Source organism: Lissotriton helveticus, chromosome 1_2, assembly GCF_964261635.1.
Source record: "Lissotriton helveticus chromosome 1_2, aLisHel1.1, whole genome shotgun sequence".
NCBI classification, from domain to species: domain Eukaryota; kingdom Metazoa; phylum Chordata; class Amphibia; order Caudata; family Salamandridae; genus Lissotriton; species Lissotriton helveticus.
Genome location: NC_136058.1, coordinates 242,145,197 through 242,166,178, shown reverse-complemented (window position 1 = coordinate 242,166,178; position 20,982 = coordinate 242,145,197).

Here is a 20,982-nt window from a genome sequence, read left to right as displayed (position 1 = left end):
TACTCACTCCCCCTCACCCAGAGGAACCACACAGACCTTGGAAACTGGAGGCATATCTGAGTGAAAGGATAAGACAATTAACTTAAGTGATTCTGATGCCTAAAATATAATTCAATACAATGACCATCACAATATGTGTGGGACATTCCAGTACATCCAAATCAACCATAATAATATCATTTTGTTTTTAGTTTGAAGGAAGTTTATTTGTTAAGAAAAATAAGACATAATACAGTAATCAAAGAATAATACATAAGTACAGAATGATACAGCTTAAATAATTGGGAAAAGGGGAGGTAGCAAAAGAAAGAAAAGATAAGGGGATAGAAAGAAAGAAAATAAGGGGGATTAACATCCATAATAGGCTTTATATGCGAAAAACAACCGTTATGCATAAAAATTCCTACTACTTTGAATAATTCTTTAACTATAAGGTAAATATTAATTAAGACAGCAGTAGTTGTAAAATCAAGTGGGTTTGAGCACTTCTTCAGCGCATGGGTTATGTGTAAGCATGGGCCAAATCTGCAAAATCGCGGTCCGTGAAATCGTGTGAAAGCGAATTCGCAATCCGCATAATTCGCGAATTCGTGCAAAATTGCGAATTATGTTTTTTTTGCGTGTTCGCGGGTTTTTTTGCGTTTTCGCAGGGCTTTGTGCGTGTTCACGAGCTGCTAGCACGGCAAAGTTGCGCATGTGGTCGTGTATGGGCACAGCACCCTCTGGTTCACCACAGCCACTGCCACCCTCTGGTTCACCACTGCCACTCACTGGTTCACCACTGTCACCCTCTGGTTCCCCCCTGCCAACTTCTGGTTCACCACTGACACCCTCTGGTTCACCCCTGCCACCCTCAGGTTCAGCACTCACAACTGCCACCCTCTGGTTCATCACAGCACCCTCTGGTTCATCACTGACACCCTCTGGTTCACCCCTGCCACCCTCAGGTTCAGCACTCACCACTGCCACCCTCTGGATCATTACTGCCACCCTCTGGTTTGCCACTGCCACCCTCTGGATATTCACTGCCCCCCTCTGGGTCATCACTGCCACCCTCTGGTTCATCACTGCCACCCTCTGGTTCATCACATCACCCTCTGGTTCACCACTGACACCCTCTGGTTCACCCCTGTCACCCTCAGGTTCAGCACTCACCACTGCCACCCTCTGGTTCATCACTGCCACCATCTGGTTTGCCACTGCCACCCTCTGGATCATCACTGTCCCCCTCTGGATCGTCCCCCTCTGGTTCATCATTGCCACCCTCTGGTTCACCACTGCCACCCTCTGGTTCATCACAGCACCCTCTGGTTCACCACTGACACCCTCTGGTTCACCCCTGCCACCCTCAGGTTCAGCACTCACCACTGCCACCCTCTGGTTCATCACTGCTACCCTCTGGTTTGCCACTGCCATCCTCTGGATCATCACTGTCCCCCTCTGGATCATCACTGTCCCCCTCTGGTTCATCACTGCCACCCTCTGGTCCACCACTGCCACCCTCTGGTTCATCACAGCACCCCTTGGTTCATCACTGCCACCCTCTGGTTTGCCACTGCCACCCTCTGGATCATCAATGTCCCCCTCTGGTTCATCACTGCCACCCTCTGGTTCATCACTGTCACCCTCTGGTTCACCACTGCCACCCTCTGGTTCATCACAGCACCCTCTGGTTCACCACTGACACCCTCTGGTTCACCCCTGCCACCCTCAGGTTCAGCACTCACCACTGCCACCCTCTGGTTCATCACTGCCACCCTCTGGTTTGCCACTGCCACCCTCTGGATCATCACTGCCCCCCTCTGGTTCATCGTTGCCACCCTCTGGTTCATCACTGCCACCCTCTGGTTCATCACAGCACCCTCTGGTTCACCACTGACACCCTCTGGTTCACCCCTGCCACCCTCAGGTTCAGCACTCACCACTGCCACCCTCTGGTTCATCACTGCCACCCTCTGGTTTGCCACTGCCACCCTCTGCATCTTCACTGCCCCCCTCTGGATCATCACTGTCCCCCTCTGGTTCATCACTGCCACCCTCTGGTTCACCACTGCCACCCTCTGGTTCATCACAGCACCCTCTCGTTCACCACTGACACCCTCTGGTTCACCCCTGCCACCCTCAGGTTCAGCACTCATCACTGCCACCCTCTGGTTCATCACTGTCACCTCCTGGTTTACCACTGCCACCCTCTGGATCATCACTGTCCCCCTCTGGTTCATCACTGCCACCCTCTGGTTCATCACTGCCACCCTCTGGTTCATCACAGCACCCTCTGGTTCCCCACTGACAACCTCTGGTTCATCGCACCCTCTGGTTCACCCCTGACACCCTCTGGTTCATCACTGCCACCCTCTGGTTTGCCACTGCCACCCTCTGGTTCATCACTGCCACCCTCTGGTTCATCACTGCCACCCTCTGGTTCATCACTGCCACCCTGTGGTTCATCACAGCACCCTCTGGTTCACCACTGACACCCTCTGGTTCACCCCTGCCACCCTCTGGTTCAGCACTCACCACTGCCACCCTCTGGTTCATCACAGCCACCCTCTGGTTTGCCACTGCCACCCTCTGGATCATCACTGCCCCCCTCTGGTTCATCACTGCCACCCTCTGGTTCATCACAGCACCCTCTGGTTCACCACTGACACCCTCTGGTTCACCCCTGCCACCCTTAGATTCAGCACTCACCACTGACACCCTCTGGTACATCACTGCCACCCTCTGGTTTGCCACGGCCACCCTCTGGATCATCACTGTCCCCCTCTGGGTCATCACTGCCACCCTCTGGTTCATCACAGCACCCTCTGGTTCACCACTGACACCTTATGGTTCACCCCTGCCACCCTCTGGTTCATCACTGCCACCCTCTGGTTTGCCACTGCCACCCTCTGGATCATCACTGTCCCCCTCTGGATCATCACTGTCCCCCTCTGGTTCATCACTGCCACCCTCTGGTTCACCACTGCCACCCTCTGGTTTGCCACTGCCACCCTCTGGATCATCACTGTCCCCCTCTGGTTCATCACTGCCACCCTCTGGTTCATCACTGCCACCCTCTGGTTCATCACAGCACCCTCTGGTTCACCACTGACACCCTCTGGTTCACCCCTGCCACCCTCAGGTTCAGCACTCACCACTGCCACCCTCTGGTTCATCACTGCCACCCTCTGGTTCATCACTGCCACCCTCTGGTTCATCACAGCACCCTCTGGTTCACCACTGACACCCTCTGGTTCACCCCTGCCACCCTCAGGTTCAGCACTCACCACTGCCACCCTCTGGTTCATCACTGCCACCCTCTGGTTTGCCACTGCCACCCTCTGGATCATCGCTGTCCCCCTCTGGATCATCACTGTCCCCCTCTGGTTCATCATTGCCACCCTCTGGTTCACCACTGCCACCCTCTGGTTCATCTCAGCACCCTCTGGTTCACACCTGACACCCTCTGGTTCACCCCTGCCACCCTCAGGTTCAGCACTCACCACTGCCACCCTCTGGTTCATCACTGCTACCCTCTGGTTTGCCACTGCCATCCTCTGGATCATCACTGTCCCCCTCTGGTTCATCACTGCCACCCTCTGGTCCACCACTGCCACCCTCTGGTTCATCACAGCACCCCTTGGTTCATCACTGCCACCCTCTGGTTTGCCACTGCCACCCTCAGGTTCAGCACTCACCACTGCCACCCTCTGGTTCATCACTGCCACCCTCTGGTTTGCCACTGCCACCCTCTGGATCATCACTGCCCCCTCTGGTTCATCATTGCCACCCTCTGGTTCATCACTGCGACCCTCTGGTTCATCACAGCACCCTCTGGTTCACCACTGACACCCTCTGGTTCACCCCTGCCACCCTCAGGTTCAGCACTCACCACTGCCACCCTCTGGTTCATCACTGCCACCCTCTGGTTTGCCACTGCCACCCTCTGCATCATCACTGCCCCCCTCTGGATCATCACTGTCCCCCTCTGGTTCATCACTGCCACCCTCTGGTTCACCACTGCCACCCTCTGGTTCATCACAGCACCCTCTGGTTCACCACTGACACCCTCTGGTTCACCCCTGCCACCCTCAGGTTCAGCACTCATCACTGCCACCCTCTGGTTCATCACTGTCACCTCCTGGTTTACCACTGCCACCCTCTGGATCATCACTGTCCCCCTCTGGTTCATCACTGCCACCCTCTGGTTCATCACTGCCACCCTCTGGTTCATCACAGCACCCTCTGGTTCACCACTGACAACCTCTGGTTCATCGCACCCTCTGGTTCACCCCTGACACCCTCTGGTTCATCACTGCCACCCTCTGGTTCATCCCTGCCACCCTGTGGTTCATCACACTGCCACCCTGTGGTTCATCACAGCACCCTTTGGTTTACCACTGACACCCTCTGGTTCACCCCTGCCACCCTCTGGTTCAGCACTCACCACTGCCACCCTCTGGTTCATCACGGCCACCCTCTGGTTTGCCACTGCCACCCTCTGGATCATCACTGTCCCCCTCTGGTTCATCACTGCCACCCTCTGGTTCATCACAGCACCCTCTGGTTCACCACTGACACCCTCTGGTTCTCCCCTGCCACCCTTAGATTCAGCACTCACCATTGACACCCTCTGGTACATCACTGCCACCCTCTGGTTTGCCACGGCCACCCTCTGGATCATCACTGTCCCCCTCTGGGTCATCACTGCCACCCTCTGGTTCATCACTGCCACCCTCTGGTTCATCACAGCACCCTCTGGTTCACCACTGACACCTTATGGTTCACCCCTGCCACCCTCTGGTTCATCACTGCCACCCTCTGGTTTGCCACTGCCACCCTCTGGATCATCACTGTCCCCCTCTGGATCATCACTGTCCCCCTCTGGTTCATCACTGCCACCCTCTGGTTCACCACTGCCACCCTCTGGTTTGCCACTGCCACCCTCTGGATCATCACTGCCCCCCTCTGGTTCATCACTGCCACCCTCTGGTTCATCACTGCCACCCTCTGGTTCATCACAGCACCCTCTGGTTCACCACTGACACCCTCTGGTTCACCCCTGCCACCCTCAGGTTCAACACTCACCACTGCCACCCTCTGGTTCATCACAGCACCCTCTGGTTCACCACTGACACCCTCTGGTTCACCCCTGCCACCCTCAGGTTCAGCACTCACCACTGCCACCCTCTGTTTCATCACTGCCACCCTCTGGTTTGCCACTGCCACCCTCTGGATCATCACTGTCCCCCTCTGGATCATCACTGTCCCCCTCTGGTTCATCGCTGCCACCCTCTGGTTCACCATTGCCACCCTCTGGTTCATCACAGCACCCTCTGGTTCACCACTGACACCCTCTGGTTCACCCCTGCCACCCTCAGGTTCAGCACTCACCACTGCCACCCTCTGGTTCATCATTGCCACCCTCTGGTTTGCCACTGCCACCCTCTGGATCATCTCTGTCCCCCTCTGGTTCATCACTGCCACCCTCTGGTTCATCACTGCCACCCTCCGTTTCATCACAGCACCCTCTGGTTCACCACTGACACCCTCTGGTTCACCCCTGCCACCCTCAGCTACAGCACTCACCACTGCCACCCTCTGGTTTATCACTGCCACCCTCTGGATCATCAATGTCTCCCTCTGGTTCATCACTGCCACCGTCTGGTTCATCACAGCACCCTCTGGTTCACCAGTGCCACCCTCTGGTTCATCACTGCCACCCTCTGGTTCACCACTGCCACCCTCTGGTTCATCACTGCCACCCTCTGGTTTATCACAGCACCCTCTGGTTCACCCCTGACACCCTCTGGTTCACCCCTGACACCCTCTGGTTCACCCCTGACACCCTCTGGTTCACCCCTGACACCCTCTGGTTCAGCACTCACCACTGCCACCCTCTGGTTCATCACAGCACCCTCTGGTTCACCACTTACACCCTCTGGTTCACCCCTGCCACCCTCAGCTACAGCACTCACCACTGCCACCCTCTGGTTTATCACTGCCACCCTCTGGATCATCAATGTCTCCCTCTGGTTCATCACTGCCACCGTCTGGTTCATCACAGCACCCTCTGGTTCACCAGTGCCACCCTCTGGTTCATCACTGCCACCCTCTGGTTCACCACTGCCACCCTCTGGTTCATCACTGCCACCCTCTGGTTTATCACAGCACCCTCTGGTTCACCACTGACACCCTCTGGTTCACCCCTGACACCCTCTGGTTCACCCCTGACACCCTCTGGTTCAGCACTCACCACTGCCACCCTCTGGTTCATCACAGCACCCTCTGGTTCACCACTGCCACCCTCTGGTTCACCACTACCACCCTCTTGTTCACCACTGTAGATTATGGTGGGGAAAGCACACCTTCCCAGCCTCAACTGAGATGAATTAATTTGGGGCTGGTTAATGTGTCACTGAATTTGAGCTTCAAAGTCTGGCACCTGCTTCATTAGCTGTAAGTGCTTCCTGTTGCAGTTAATTTTCTTTTACAGGAGCATTGTGCCATACTTGTAACTATTCTCTGACCCTGCTTTGAGGGTCAGAGCAGGGTCAGAAAATAGTTGCAAGTAGGCTACTGAACTCTGGAGGGGCCCCTCAGGAAGCACTACAGGGAATGGTTACAAATTAGCTTGAACTTTTGCACCTGCTAAGTGCTTTCAGTTTTCCAAAATTCGTTTTTCTGCCATTTTGCGAGATTCGCGGGGCGCGAATTCGTGTGAAATCGAACTTGCAATCCGCAAATTCGTGCGAATTTGCGGATTTCCTTTTTTTTGCGTGTTCGCACGTTTTTTTGCTTATTTGCGGACCGCTTGCAGCGCACCGACCCCGAGGTTGCCCAAGCGGTCGTGTATAGGCGCGGCCATCTTGTTTGTGTGACGTGTTTCCGTTTCCGGCCGCTAGTTGCATGCTCGCGTCGTATGCGGCGCGCGATTACGTATTCGCGGGCGTTTTTTTCGCGTGCTCGCACGGGAAATATCGCGCGAACTTACCCACGCCGTCCTCAATGGGCGCGGCATTGCTATGGTTCTGTGCATGCTTTCTAATCCTCCTTTCATCTGTTCAATCCTTTGTTTCTTTGGACTTTTTTTTATCTTTTCTACTCTATATCTATCCCTCTTCTTTTCTAGATCTATATTTTGTGTTTTTTTCAACTTTTCGTTACTTATAAAGCCATTTTTTCTTTTTTTTAAAATTTACTTTACTTTTTCCCTATTCTTTCCTTTTTTATTTCTTCCTGCTGTACAGGACAATGGCAAAGGGGAAGGGTCCCGCACCCCGTACCCGGCTCCCATGCGGGCGATTGCGGGGGGAGAACGCCACAGTCCGGGAGATCTTTAGCGCGGAGGAGGTGGCGGCACTGGTTTTTTATGTCCAGCGCCGCCTCCCCAAGACCATCGCGGCAGGCGGCAGGATCGCTGGCGGGTACGGGCTCCGGGAGCGTCGGAAGCGGTGGGAGAAGGTGTGCCGGGCCATGTATCAACACTCTCGGGTCCGGCGCACCTACAACCAGAGAGTATGTTGTGGGTAGAGTCCCCTACCACACAGGAGGTGCGCTCTGTTCACCATGAAACGTGTGTTTCTTCACAAAGTTCAATTTATTGTTTTGCAAGTTCAAATCATCATCATAAATGTCTTTTCAGAACATAATTAGGTTCAACAATTGGTTGCAAACATAATGGAAATCTTATGATGCAAATTTCATGATAATTGTCGAAGCTTCAATACACCCAATGCATTTCGGGTCGACGACAGTGATCCTTCGTCAGGGGTCTGTAAAAGAGGTTAAACAGGACCAAATCAAAACCTCCACAATAAAATAAAACAGTTCAATTTGAATTTAAACAAAGAACGAAAATAGCGAAAAATAAACAGTCCGCATGCATACCAAGAAAAAGAAACCGAAATGTGTCCAGAAATAGAGATAACGTCCGAATGACGCGACCAATCTTTAGGGTTAGTGTGCCGTGGTGTGAAGCATTAATCAAAGGATACCGAACGTGTCTGAAAGAAAACTGCTACTCTTCGACCAGATGTTAAAACGCAGTGTGCCGACTTACAAGTGCAATTATATTACTCCACAACCCATAAATACAAACTAATACAAGAAGACTTACATAGGACCGGGCAATGCCGTTTCTCTCGAATATCAGGTAACGGAAAGTTTTAGTAACACTGTAGCCGATAGGGGATATCTGTGCTCAAGGATCACGTGATCACTGTGTAATAACCAATGAGAAAGCTGGATATACCCGAACCCTACACCATGTGATGTGAGTGTGTGTGCTTCATGCAGGAAGTGTAAGTGACGCAAACGATCGTGCATAAAGTTATGTAAATACAAATGTCATATTTGAACAAAACGAAGTGAAATCATATCTAATTAAAGAAACAAAATTACAATGCGAGCATAGCGCAAATACATGTAGTATATCAGAACAATTAGAATTGAGATAGTATTCCGTTATATGAGGACCCAGGACATCTCATAAGTCAATGGTAAAAGTAACTGAACAAATTACAAAAAGCATGAATGTTCAATCCGATCATTCATCCCAATCAGATGCATGGAATTCAATTTTTTAATCCAATAGTACTCAGATCTCAGTCTCTGCTTCATAGGATCCATGTCTCTGCATTGTGGAATGGTCTCTAAAATCATGAATCTCAATTGAGCAATTTGGTGACCAGCTTCTTTCCAGTGACTAGCTATGGTGGATTTCATGTTAGCAAGACAAATGTTACTCTTATGTTCAGTGACACGAACTTTAATTTTCCGCTCAGTTTGTCCCACATAAATTTTGCCACATGGGCATTTGATGGCATAGATACAATTTGCGGTGTCGCATGTATTGGTGTGTTGTAACTCAATTTGATTGCCTTTGGTTGGGTGGGTAAATGATTTACCCACTATAACATTATTGCAGTGTGTACAATTTAAGCATCTCTGCATGCCTTTCCATATGGTGTTTTCTTTCTTTGGAGTGCTTAACAGTTCTTTTAAATTCTTTGACCTTTGAAATGCAAACGTGATTTGTTCATTGTACAGACCTTTAAGGTCAGGTTCCATTCGGATCAATGACCAATGATTGTTGATTATACATTTGATTCTGGTGGATTCAGTGGAATATTTCATGACACATACTGTTTTCATGTCTGTCGTTTTAACTTGCTCCTGTAATAGAGTTGCTCTAGGTAATTCTGCAATTCTTTTGAGCGAAGCGTCTAGAATGTCTTGTGGATAACCTCTTTGTTGATATTTGAAGGTTTGCTGTTTCAATGAATCCTGTAAATCCTGATCATCAGTAGTGATTCTTTTTAATCTGATGTACTGTGACGTGGGTAAATGTTTTTTTAAGGATTCAAGATGAAAACTTTGGAACAAAAGGCTTGCGTTTTTATCTGTCTTTTTCGTGTATACTTTGGTACTGATGATGTTGTTCCGCATCATTACTTGAACATCCAAAAAAGCAATAGTTTCGGTCTCAATATTATGTGTAAATTTGATGCGATCATTGTGAGTATTCAACACTGAGATATTTTCTTCAAGTTGTTGTCTTGCCAAATTAAAAAAATATCATCAATGTAACGTTTAAACAATATGAGACCTTCGATCCAACATTGATTGTGTAAAATGTGGTCTGTTTCGAATTTGTGCATATAAATATTGGCGTATGAGGGTGCCCCCCCAAAACCCATGGATGTCCCGTTACATTGGTTGTAAAATTGACCCTGCCACTCAAAATAACTGTGGTACAATGCGAATTGCATCAACTCCATGATGAAAATTCTCTGTGAGTCTTCTAAATCACTATTAAGAAGGCTCCATTCCAGAGCTTCGATGCCCTCATTATGGGGAATGGATGTGTACAGGGCCGTCACATCTATAGTACATAAACAATATGTGGTGTCTTGATTCAATGTCACTGTTTCGAGAAGATTCAAAAAAGCTGTGGTGTCTTTGATGTACGTCGTGCTGTTCTGCACAATGGGTTGCAGGAACCGATCCACAAATTTTCCAATGGGTTCAGAGATCGAACCACAAGCCAAAACTATGGGTCTGAATGGCGGTTTAATTGGATCCTTATGAATTTTAGGCAACATGTACAATTGCGGTCTCCTGGGATATTTCATCTCAAAGAATTTGTGTGTCTTTTGACTGACCCAGTTCATTTGCAATGCATGATCTAAGATTGTTTGTAAGGTCCGTTGGTACTCATGAGTTGGATCTGAGTCTAAAGGTAGGTAAATATCTTCATTATTAACGTGGTCATTCACGCTGTTAACATAAAACTCTGTGTCCATGACAATCAACGCCCCACCTTTGTCGGCTTTCTGGAACGTTAAGCTCTTGTCTTGACTTAACATTTTTAAAGTGTTCCATTCGTTGAGAGATACATTCGTTTTCTTGGGTTTCGTGAAAGGTATACGTTGAACTTCTAATAGCACTGATCTTTCAAAAGCTTCTATTGTCTTATGAGAATAGGGAGCACAAAAATTGCTCTTGGGTTTGAAATCTTTATCCCATGTGTCTGTTACTTGTGTTTCTTGAACATCCTTAAAGGAAAATCTTAACTTCAAAGTTCTGAAAAATTTGAAAAGAGAGATTTCCGTCTCCGCTTGATTGGAACGATAAGTGGGAACAAAAGTAGTCCCTTTATTCAGAAGTTTTTTTCTGTGCGAGTTTTAAATTTTTTGAAGAAATGTTGATGATTAAGTCGTTTTTGACATTTGGCTCCTTGTCCTTTTGGCTATTTCCTCCTCGGTTTCTCTGACCCCTTCTTGTGGTTCTTCTATCAATGGTGGAGCATTGGCCGCTGGGCTTATTTCTAAAAAAGCCGGTTGTTGACTGGTGAGGCTTATGGATGGTTTTACTGTGGTTTTGCTGGCAATGTTTACGGGTGCTCTTGATTGAGTGATATTTATGGGTGCTCTTGATTGAGCGATATCTGAGTCGGAGACAACACTTTCTTGTGAAGATGTGGCGCCGGATTTTTGTGGTTGCTGTTGAGGTTGCCATTTTTCTGGTTGTATATTTCAGCCCAGATAAAAACTTCTTCAAGTATATAATCCAATGTGTCTCGTCGATATTTGCGTATTTTGCGTTCATTCACTTCTTTTGCGTATCGTTCAAGTTTAATGTTAATGTCTTCAAGTGTTTTTTGTAAGTCAGGGATTTTGTTGATTTCAATCTGAATGATTTTGATTTCATCTTCTATTTCAGATAGTACTTTCGAAAGCTCCTCTACGATCAATAGGATCAAATCCAACAAACATTTGTTTAAAATCTGATACCATCTCTCAACGAATTTTTTACTGTTTTTACAAAGCATTGGCTTTAGAGCGATTCTGAGTCCTCTTGGTATTCTTTTGTTTTTGTGATAATGGATCAGTGTAGTTGCATGTAGCCTTTGATTGATCTCCTTTTTGCTCATATACTCAAATTGTCTCAATAATTGTGCAGTGGTGGTTTTATGTGGAGTGAATTTCCTGGTCTCCTGTATTAACCCATATATTTCTTGGGCGGCTTCCGGTGTAAATCCTAGGGTTTCTGCTTTGTTTGTAGTTAATAAAGCGATATCATCTAGTTGCATGTTTAAACGTTAGGTGCAGACAGGGATGGGGTAGACTGAATGCAATAATGAAAAACTGTGTTATCCCCGTGCACACTGAGGTTTATAAACAATATCTTAATCCAAGTTTAACAAAATCAAGTTGGCGCTACATTCGTCACACGTAGTCTGTCCGTGCCTTTTTGAATGAGAGAGTATGTTGTGACGAATGTAGCGCCAACTTGATAACACAGTTTTTCATTATTGTACTCCACATAAAACCACCACTGCACAATTATTGAGACAATTTGAGTATATGAGCAAAAAGGAGATCAATCAAAGGCTACATGCAACTACATTGATCCATTATCACAAAAACTAAAGAATACCAAGAGGACTCAGAATCGCTCTAAAGCCAATGCTTTGTAAAAACAGTAAAAAATTCGTTGAGAGATGGTATCAGATTTTAAACAAATGTTCGTTGGATTTGATCCTATTGATCGTAGAGGAGCTTTCGAAAGTACTATCTGAAATAGAAGATGAAATCAAAATCATTCAGATTGAAATCAACAAAATCCCTGACTTACAAAAAACACTTGAAGACATTAACATTAAACTTGAACGATACGCAAAAGAAGTGAATGAACGCAAAATACGCAAATATCGACGAGACACGTTAGATTATAAACTTGAAGAAGTTTATACCTGGGCTGAAATATACAACCAGAAAAAATGGCAACCTCAACAGCAACCACAAAAATCCGGCGCCACATCTTCACAAGAAAGTGTTGTCTCCGACTCAGATATCGCTCAATCAAGAGCACCCATAAATATCACTCAATCAAGAGCACCCGTAAACATTGCCAGCAAAACCACAGTAAAACAATCCATAAGCCTCACCAGTCAACAACCGGCTTTTTTAGAAATAAGCCCAGCGGCCAATGCTCCACCATTGATAGAAGAACCACAAGAAGGGGTCAGAGAAACCGAGGAGGAAATAGCCAAAAGGACGAGGAGCCAAATGTCAAAAACGACTTAATCATCAACATTTCTTCAAAAAATTTAACACTCGCACAGAAAAAACTTCTGAATAAAGGGACTACTTTTGTTCCCACTTATCGTTCCAATCAAGCGGAGACGGAAATCTCTCTTTTCAAATTTTTCAGAACTTTGAAGTTAAGATTTTCCTTTAAGGATGTTCAAGGTAACACAAGTAACAGACACATGGGATAAAGATTTCAAACCCAAGAGCAATTTTTGTGCTCCCTATTCTCATAAGACAATAGAAGCTTTTGAAAGATCAGTGCTATCAGAAGTTCAACGTATACCTTTCACGAAACCCAAGAAAACGAATTTATCTCTCAACGAATGGAACACTTTAAAAATGTTAAGTCAAGACAAGAGCTTAACGTTCCAGAAAGCCGACAAAGGTGGGGCGTTGATTGTCATGGACACAGAGTTTTATGTTAACAGCGTGAATGACCACGTTAATAATGAAGATATTTACCTACCTTTAGACTCAGATCCAACTCATGAGTACCAACGGACCTTACAAACAATCTTAGATCATGCATTGGAAATGAACTGGATCAGTCAAAAGACACACAAATTCTTTGAGATGAAATATCCCAGGAGACCGCAATTGTACATGTTGCCTAAAATTCATAAGGATCCAATTAAACCGCCATTCAGACCCATAGTTTCGGCTTGGGGTTCGATCTCTGAAACCATTGGAAAATTTGTGGATCGGTTCCTGCAACCCATTGTGCAGAACAGCACGACGTACATCAAAGACACCACAGCTTTTTTGAATCTTCTCAAAACAGTGACATTGAATCAAGACACCACATATTGTTTATGTACTATAGATGTGACGGCCCTGTACACATCCATTCCCCATAATGAGGGCATCGAAGCTCTGGAATGGAGCCTTCTTAATAGTGATTTAGAAGACTCACAGAGAATTTTCATCATGGAGTTGATGCAATTCGCATTGTACCACAGTTATTTTGAGTGACAGGGTCAATTTTACAACCAATGTAACGGGACATCCATGGGTTTTGGGGGGGCACCCTCATACGCCAATATTTATATGCACAAATTTGAAACAGACCACATTTTACACAATCAATGTTGGATCGAAGGTCTCATATTTTTTAAACGTTACATTGATGATATTTTTTTAATTTGGCAAGGATCCAGACAACAACTTGAAGAAAATATCTCAGTGTTGAATACTCACAATGATCGCATCAAATTTACACATAATATTGAGACAGAAACTATTGCTTTTTTGGATGTTCAAGTAATGATGCGGAACAACATCATCAGTACCAAAGTATACATGAAAAAGACAGATAAAAACGCAAGCCTTTTGTTCCAAAGTTTTCATCCTGAATCCTTAAAAAAACATTTACCCACTTCACAGTACATCAGATTAAAAAGAATCACTACTGATGATCAGGATTTACAGGATTCATTGAAACAGCAAACCTTCAAATATCAACAAAGAGGTTATCCACAAGACATTCTAGACGCTTCGCTCAAAAGAATTGCAGAATTACCTAGAGCAACTCTATTACAAGAGCAAGTTAAAACGACAGACATGAAAACAGTATGTGTCATGAAATATTCCACTGAATCCACCAGAATCAAACGTATAATCAACAATCATTGGTCATTGATCCGAATGGAACCTGACCTTAAAGTTCTGTACAATGAACAAATCACGTTTGCATTTCAAAGGTCAAAGAATTTAAAGAACTGTTAAGCACTCCAAAGAAAGAAAAAACCATATGGAAAGGCATGCAGAGATGCTTAAATTGTACACACTGCAATAATGTTATAGTAGGTAAATCATTTACCCACCCAACCAAAGGCAATCAAATTGAGTTACAACACACCAGTACATGCGACACCGCAAATTGTATCTATGCCATCAAATGCCCATGTGGCAAAATTTATGTGGGACAAACTGAGCGGAAAATTAAAGTTTGTGTCACTGAACATAAGAGTAACATTCGTCTTGCTAACATGAAATCCACCATAGCTAGTCACTGGAAAGAAGCTGGTCACCAAATTGCTCAATTGAGATTCATGATTTTAGAGACCATTCCACAATGCCGAGACATGGATCCTATGAAGCAGAGACTGAGATCTGAGTAATATTGGATTAAAAAATTGAATTCCATGCATCCGATTGGGATGAATGATCGGATTGAACATTCATGCTTTTTGTAATTTGTTCAGTTACTTTTACCATTGACTTATGAGATGTCCTGGGTCCTCATATAACGGAATACTATCTCAATTCTAATTGTTCTGATATACTACATGTATTTGCGCTATGCTCGCATTGTAATTTTGTTTCTTTAATTAGATATGATTTCACTTCGTTTTGTTCAAATATGACATTTGTACTTACATAACTTTATTCACGATCGTTTGCGTCACTTACACTTCCTGCATGAAGCACACACACTCACATCACATGGTGTAGGGTTCGGGTATATCCGGCTTTCTCATTGGTTATTACACAGTGATCACGTGATCCTTGAGCACAGATATCCCCTATCGGCTACAGTGTTACTAAAACTTTCCGTTACCTGATATTCAAGAGAAACGGCATTGCCCGGTCCTATGTAAGTCTTCTTGTATTAGTTTGTATTTATGGGTTTTGGAGTAATATAATTGCACTTGTAAGTCGGCACACTGCGTTTTAACATCTGGTCGAAGAGTAGCAGTTTTCTTTCAGACACGTTCGGTATCCTTTGATTAATGCTTCACACCACGGCACACTAACCCTAAAGATTGGTCGCGTCATTCGGACGTTATCTCTATTTCTGGACACATTTCGGTTTCTTTTTCTTGGTATGCATGCGGACTGTTTATTTTTCGCTATTTTCGTTCTTTGTTTAAATTCAAATTGAACTGTTTTATTTTATTGTGGAGGTTTTGATTTGGTCCTGTTTAACCTCTTTTACAGACCCCTGACGAAGGGTCACTGTCGTCGACCCGAAATGCATTGGGTGTATTGAAGCTTCGACAATTATCATGAAATTTGCATCATAAGATTTCCATTATGTTTGCAACCAATTGTTGAACCTAATTATGTTCTGAAAAGACATTTATGATGATGATTTGAACTTGCAAAACAATAAATTGAACTTTGTGAAGAAACACACGTTTCATGGTGAACAGAGCGCACATCCCGTGTGGTAGGGGACTCTACCCACAACATACTCTCTCATTCAAAAAGGCACGGGCAGACTATGTGTGACGAATGTAGCGCCAACTTGATTTTGTTAAACTTGGATTAAGATATTGTTTATAAACCTCAGTGTGCACGGGGATAACACAGTTTTTCATTATTGCACCTACAACCAGGCCACGCACCGGTGGTCCGACCTCCTGGACCGTGAACACGACCTGCTAGGCGGCGAGATCCCCGGGCTTGGTGAGTAGTAGTAGCTATTTAATCACTACTCTGTTTTCTCCTGCTCTATGTGTTATCATATTGCAAATTCTTTTTTTATTCCAAAGAGCAATAATGCTGCTGATTACATTGTAGGTAAATTATGTTTCAAAATGTTCTGTGATTGCATTTCAGGTGCACTGCTCTCCTGCTCAGTGGCGGTGCTACTATGCTTATTTGTTTTTTATTTTTTGTGTTGATTTCATTGGCCTGAGTAATTATGTATGAGTGTACTTTACAGAACTGTGTAATGCTAGACACCAAGGGGCAGATTTACAATTACTGCCGTATCCCTGCAAATTAGCAGGGATGCGCCAGTAATTGTGCGCCACGCCTCCACCACCCATGGTGCGCCGCATTTACAATGCGGCGCACCATGGGGCAAAAATGACACAGAAGCGTCACGCATCTGTGCCCTAAAGTCAGCGCATTGCTGAAGTTGCGTCGCAACCACGACGCAGCTCCAGCAATTCTCTTGGGTGCCCTATCTCCCCAATGCTGCGTCAAGCCGTACGTCTGCTTCAAGCAGCCGCAGGGTTTCGAGTGACGCAGCATTGGCCTAAAAGTGACTGAGTGAAATCATGTAGATTTCACTCAGCCACTTTTAGGATGCGTTCCTGCGCAGGAACGCCCTCCCTTGCGCCGGAACGCCCCCTGATGGCGCAGGGCTTTACAACGTGATGCATCTCCCAGGTGCGTCACGTTGTTAATATACCCGGCACCATGGAGCCTATTTTGCGCTGCCGCTGCGTCACAAAAGTCACGCAACGACGGAGCAAAATAGCCGCAAGAGACTCAAGTCCAGTTCTTCCTTTGTACACCTGCCACTAATAAGAGTGGTGGTGGATTGATAGTTTGACTATGTTAATGACAGGTTATGTAGTAGGAAACTTACTTTAGTGTTCTCACTGGTCTGCAATCACGATGGACTTTGTCTGTCACTTCGCGTGCTGCGGAGTGCTGCCTGCCAGTCCTAGTCGAACCTTTTTGTAGTTGGTTTAGTGAGTTACATAACTTTCCAAGTTGACGGTCCGCGAATCCAGCAATACTAATATCCTAGTAGACCACACCAGATAGGTCAATAAATGTAGTGCAAATGTTGTCTATTTGCTATTTCCCCGAAATTATTTGTTAGTGTTCTTTTGAAATGTTTGATTTGGTTGACAACAATCATCCATGTTTGGGTCTTTCTTTCATGTTGTACATCAGCTCCCCCCAGGGTGAAGAGGACAGAGGAGGAAGAGGTAGCGGCGCCGGCGGCTGAGGACCAGGAAGGCCAGGATCGGTCAGGCGAGGGCTCCTCTGCTGGCCCCAGTACGTTTTCATGTTAATATTAATAATTATACTTCCCTACCTTTTAGAGTACCTATTTTTTACTAACGTTCCTCATTCGATTTTTCCTACATTGTCCTGTAGACTGTTTCTAAATTCTTATCCTGCCTCAACTATGACTCCCTGTGGTACTACTAGATTATTATTATTAGTCTGTCTGTGTAGCTAACTAAGCTTGCACAGTTGGCAAAAGGTGTTAAACGAAACTCCCATTCTATTCATCAATAGCTCTATGCACCGAGTGCAGTCGTCTGGGTTGTCCATAATGTCTTATGAAGTCTTCTAAATGTTTATGCTTTGACAATTCCCAACAAGAAACTTTCAATTACCACCAAGAAAGAAGAAGATACTAGATTACGTTTAGATTGGATAGGAGGACAATCCATACTACTATTGTTGCAGGGACAATTCTGCACCAACAGAACTATGGACACTAAATAGTGCATTGTTTATCAATTATAATAGGTGCAGTTAGACTTTCCACATACCTCAGTCATAACAGAATTTGAACCCCCCATCTCCTTACTGACTAGCTAGTGTGACAGAGTCATTTAGCTCCCTAAATCATTGATGATTGATCCCCAATGATGATTATCCAACCCAGGACATAAGACTATGGAGTCAGAGTCCAGAAATGTCAGAGCCACGGACTCATGCTTGCAAATTGCAAACCCTTTCGCTCACTCACTCATGACTATAAAAACCACAGAATCTATGTAAGTTTTAAAGCTTTATTAAGAGTAAAAACATTTATTAAAATCAAGTTCATCATACAACATAAACGGTGGATTGAAAATGGAAAAGTGCTTAGTGATTTCACACATTAATTGTGGGCGAGCCCTCACCTGGTTGGAACTTCAAATCTTCTTTGTGGTGCTGAATCGTTGCTGACTCCGTGCTAGTGATGATGATCTGATGACATTGCTCTTGTTCTTAGAAGGGAAGCTTCTGTCTGTTATGAGAAAAACGGTGCATGTTAAAAAGCAAGCATTCATCAGTTATGCCAAAAACTGTAGCAAGACAAGCAACACCCTTCCCTGAAAAAAAGTGAAATTTTTAGTTTTGATTCGACTAGACAGTCACAAATTATTACAGTTGTTTGTGTAGTCGTAGCGACATTTTTTCATTCCTAGACAAAATACTAGGGAGTGGTGTATATGGCATCTAAGAATCTGAAATGTATTTTCTAGGCGGAACATCGGTCAAACATCCACCGGTGCCGGGGCCAGCGCGGAGGTGGGCACTCCTGGGGCGGAGGTGGTGCAACAGCCAGCGGAAGCTGCTGTGGGGGATGCCACGGTAGTGGCGGACAGTGGTAAGCTATTATATTCCTTACTTATTGAGATAGCAGACTGCAGAGTGTGCTCTCTGCACGGGTGTATATGTTGTACAGGACAAGTATACTATACTGTTAAGAAGACTTACAAATTTAGAACTAAGGGGCATATTTACGTCTTCTGGCGCATCTCTGCAAATCAGCAGGGATGCACCAGAACCAATGCGTCATGCAATTCCCTCCTTGCGCCACCACAGATGTGCCGCATTTACAATGCGGCGCACCATGGTGCAAGGAAGGGCAGATGCGTGACGCATCATGTGGTGTCCGGGCGGCGCATTGCTGGGGTCGCGTCGCAAGCACGACGCAACTCCAGCAATGCTCAGGGCCGCCCAATACTTAACATGCTGCGTCAGTTCTTACGCCTGCGTAAGGAATTGACGTAGCAGCGTCGCAGAAGTGCCTGCGTGAAATCTTGTAGATTTCACGCAGGCACTTTTGCGAGGCACACAGGCGCCGGAAAGCCCACCCTGCGTGGGAATGCCCCCATTGTGGCGCTGGGCTTTATAACGTGACGCATCTCCCTAGATGCGTCACGTTGTAAATGCCTCGCAGGGATGCGCCATGTTTACGCCGCTATTGCGTGATGCAAGGTGGCGTAAATGTGGTGCCAGGGGCTTGTAAATCTGCCCCATAGTTTTTATTAACCAGACAGTAGCCTCCTCTAAATTGACTTCAACTCAGCTGTGGAAGTTTTTTTGAGAATCCAAGTCAGATCAGAGATGAACTTAATGGATGGGATGAACGAAAAGGGAAAGAAGGGTGTAAGTAAGTGTGGAAGGACGAGCGAGTTAAAAGTAATGATGACTGGCAAAGAATGATACGTGGTTTTCAATGCTGCCCGAGGTGGCTGGGAATATGATGCATGGCCGGCTGAAGGATGAAGCAAGGATGGGTGGAAGGAGAAAGGAAAGAGGACTGCCTGGGTGTGTGAAACAGAAACTGTATGTGTGTGCAATATATCCTTTGGTTGAAATTAAATGCAAGTCAAGCACGGATGCATGGCTTGCGGTTTCCAAAATAAAATGAAAATGTTGTTTTCCCGTGAGAAAAGTAAGGTTTGTCCACTTGAGACATTAAGAAGAATGATTGACATTTACTTTGAATGGATGGATGCCTGGATCATGGTACTATCTGACTCATAGATAGCATATGTGTATGTAGAGAGAGTAGACGGTCACTGGATGAACTAAGTGTTACTTTGAAGAGCATGTAACACCGCACCCACACGTCCGTTCCAGTGTAGGAAAGGCAAGAAAAAGAAGTTGTCATTTTTCCGAATACTACCATGAATAGTAGCAGTACTTTGTATTGCTAGCCCAGCATATATCCGGCGATTACAGGGGCCACTCACTACCTCTGTTAATAATTTTAGTACAACTCTGTCATTCATGTGTGGCCTATCAGTGTTCACTCAATAAAAAACAAATCACCTAAAGTCATCCCATATGTAATCAAATACATATCCTGTGAAGGGATAGATAATCATATTATTTATCTTCTTAATTTTCCTTTTCTAGTAGTCATTGGCACTGTAGGGTGAAAGTTAAATTAATTAAGCAGTAGCCCTTGTAACAGAGTATTCTCAGTGCCACCCGTAATAGAAAAGTAAGAGCTTTACCACCTGCATGTACTGGACTGGTACAGTAACGCAAGCCCGTGTCATCATGGCGTGCGTCTGTTTTTCTCGGGTGCAAGTTGACTGCGCTGGCATTATTCCGGCTTCCAGAAGTTTACGTACCAATTTCGCTAAACAAGAGAGAAGAAGAAGACTGGTGTACTGTCATAGTCGACTCTAATGTAGTGAGTCCATAGTGCTCATAGAATTGATTCCTGAAACTCCCACTAATGTTAGAGCAAGGCTGAAGAAGTGGGAGGTTAGATAGATACAGGCCACAAATGTTATGTACTGTGCTTGCAAGTTGCTAGTTCTACCGTGACACAACTTTCTGCTGAATTATTTTGTGTTAATCTTAAAGAGCATTGGTTACAGACTATGTTTTTCTTTCTTCATGTAGATGCTCCTTCCAAACTGTCACGGAAGTAGCTGGCTAGACGGGCCCGGCAAAGGAAACTGGAGGCGACTGTCACTGAATATCGGCGGCTGGTGGCCCAGGAGGAGGAGGAAACGCAGTCGCAGACCACCACAACATCTACAGGGACAGCTGCATCCTCCTTCGTGCTCCCTGGGTCAGCCAGTCAGCGCAGGCCTCCAGCGGTACGGAGCCGTGGTACCGCAGCCACCTGCCACCGCCAAGCAGCCAAAAAATCAGCTGCCCCCCACAGCAGGTGCAAGGCACGCGT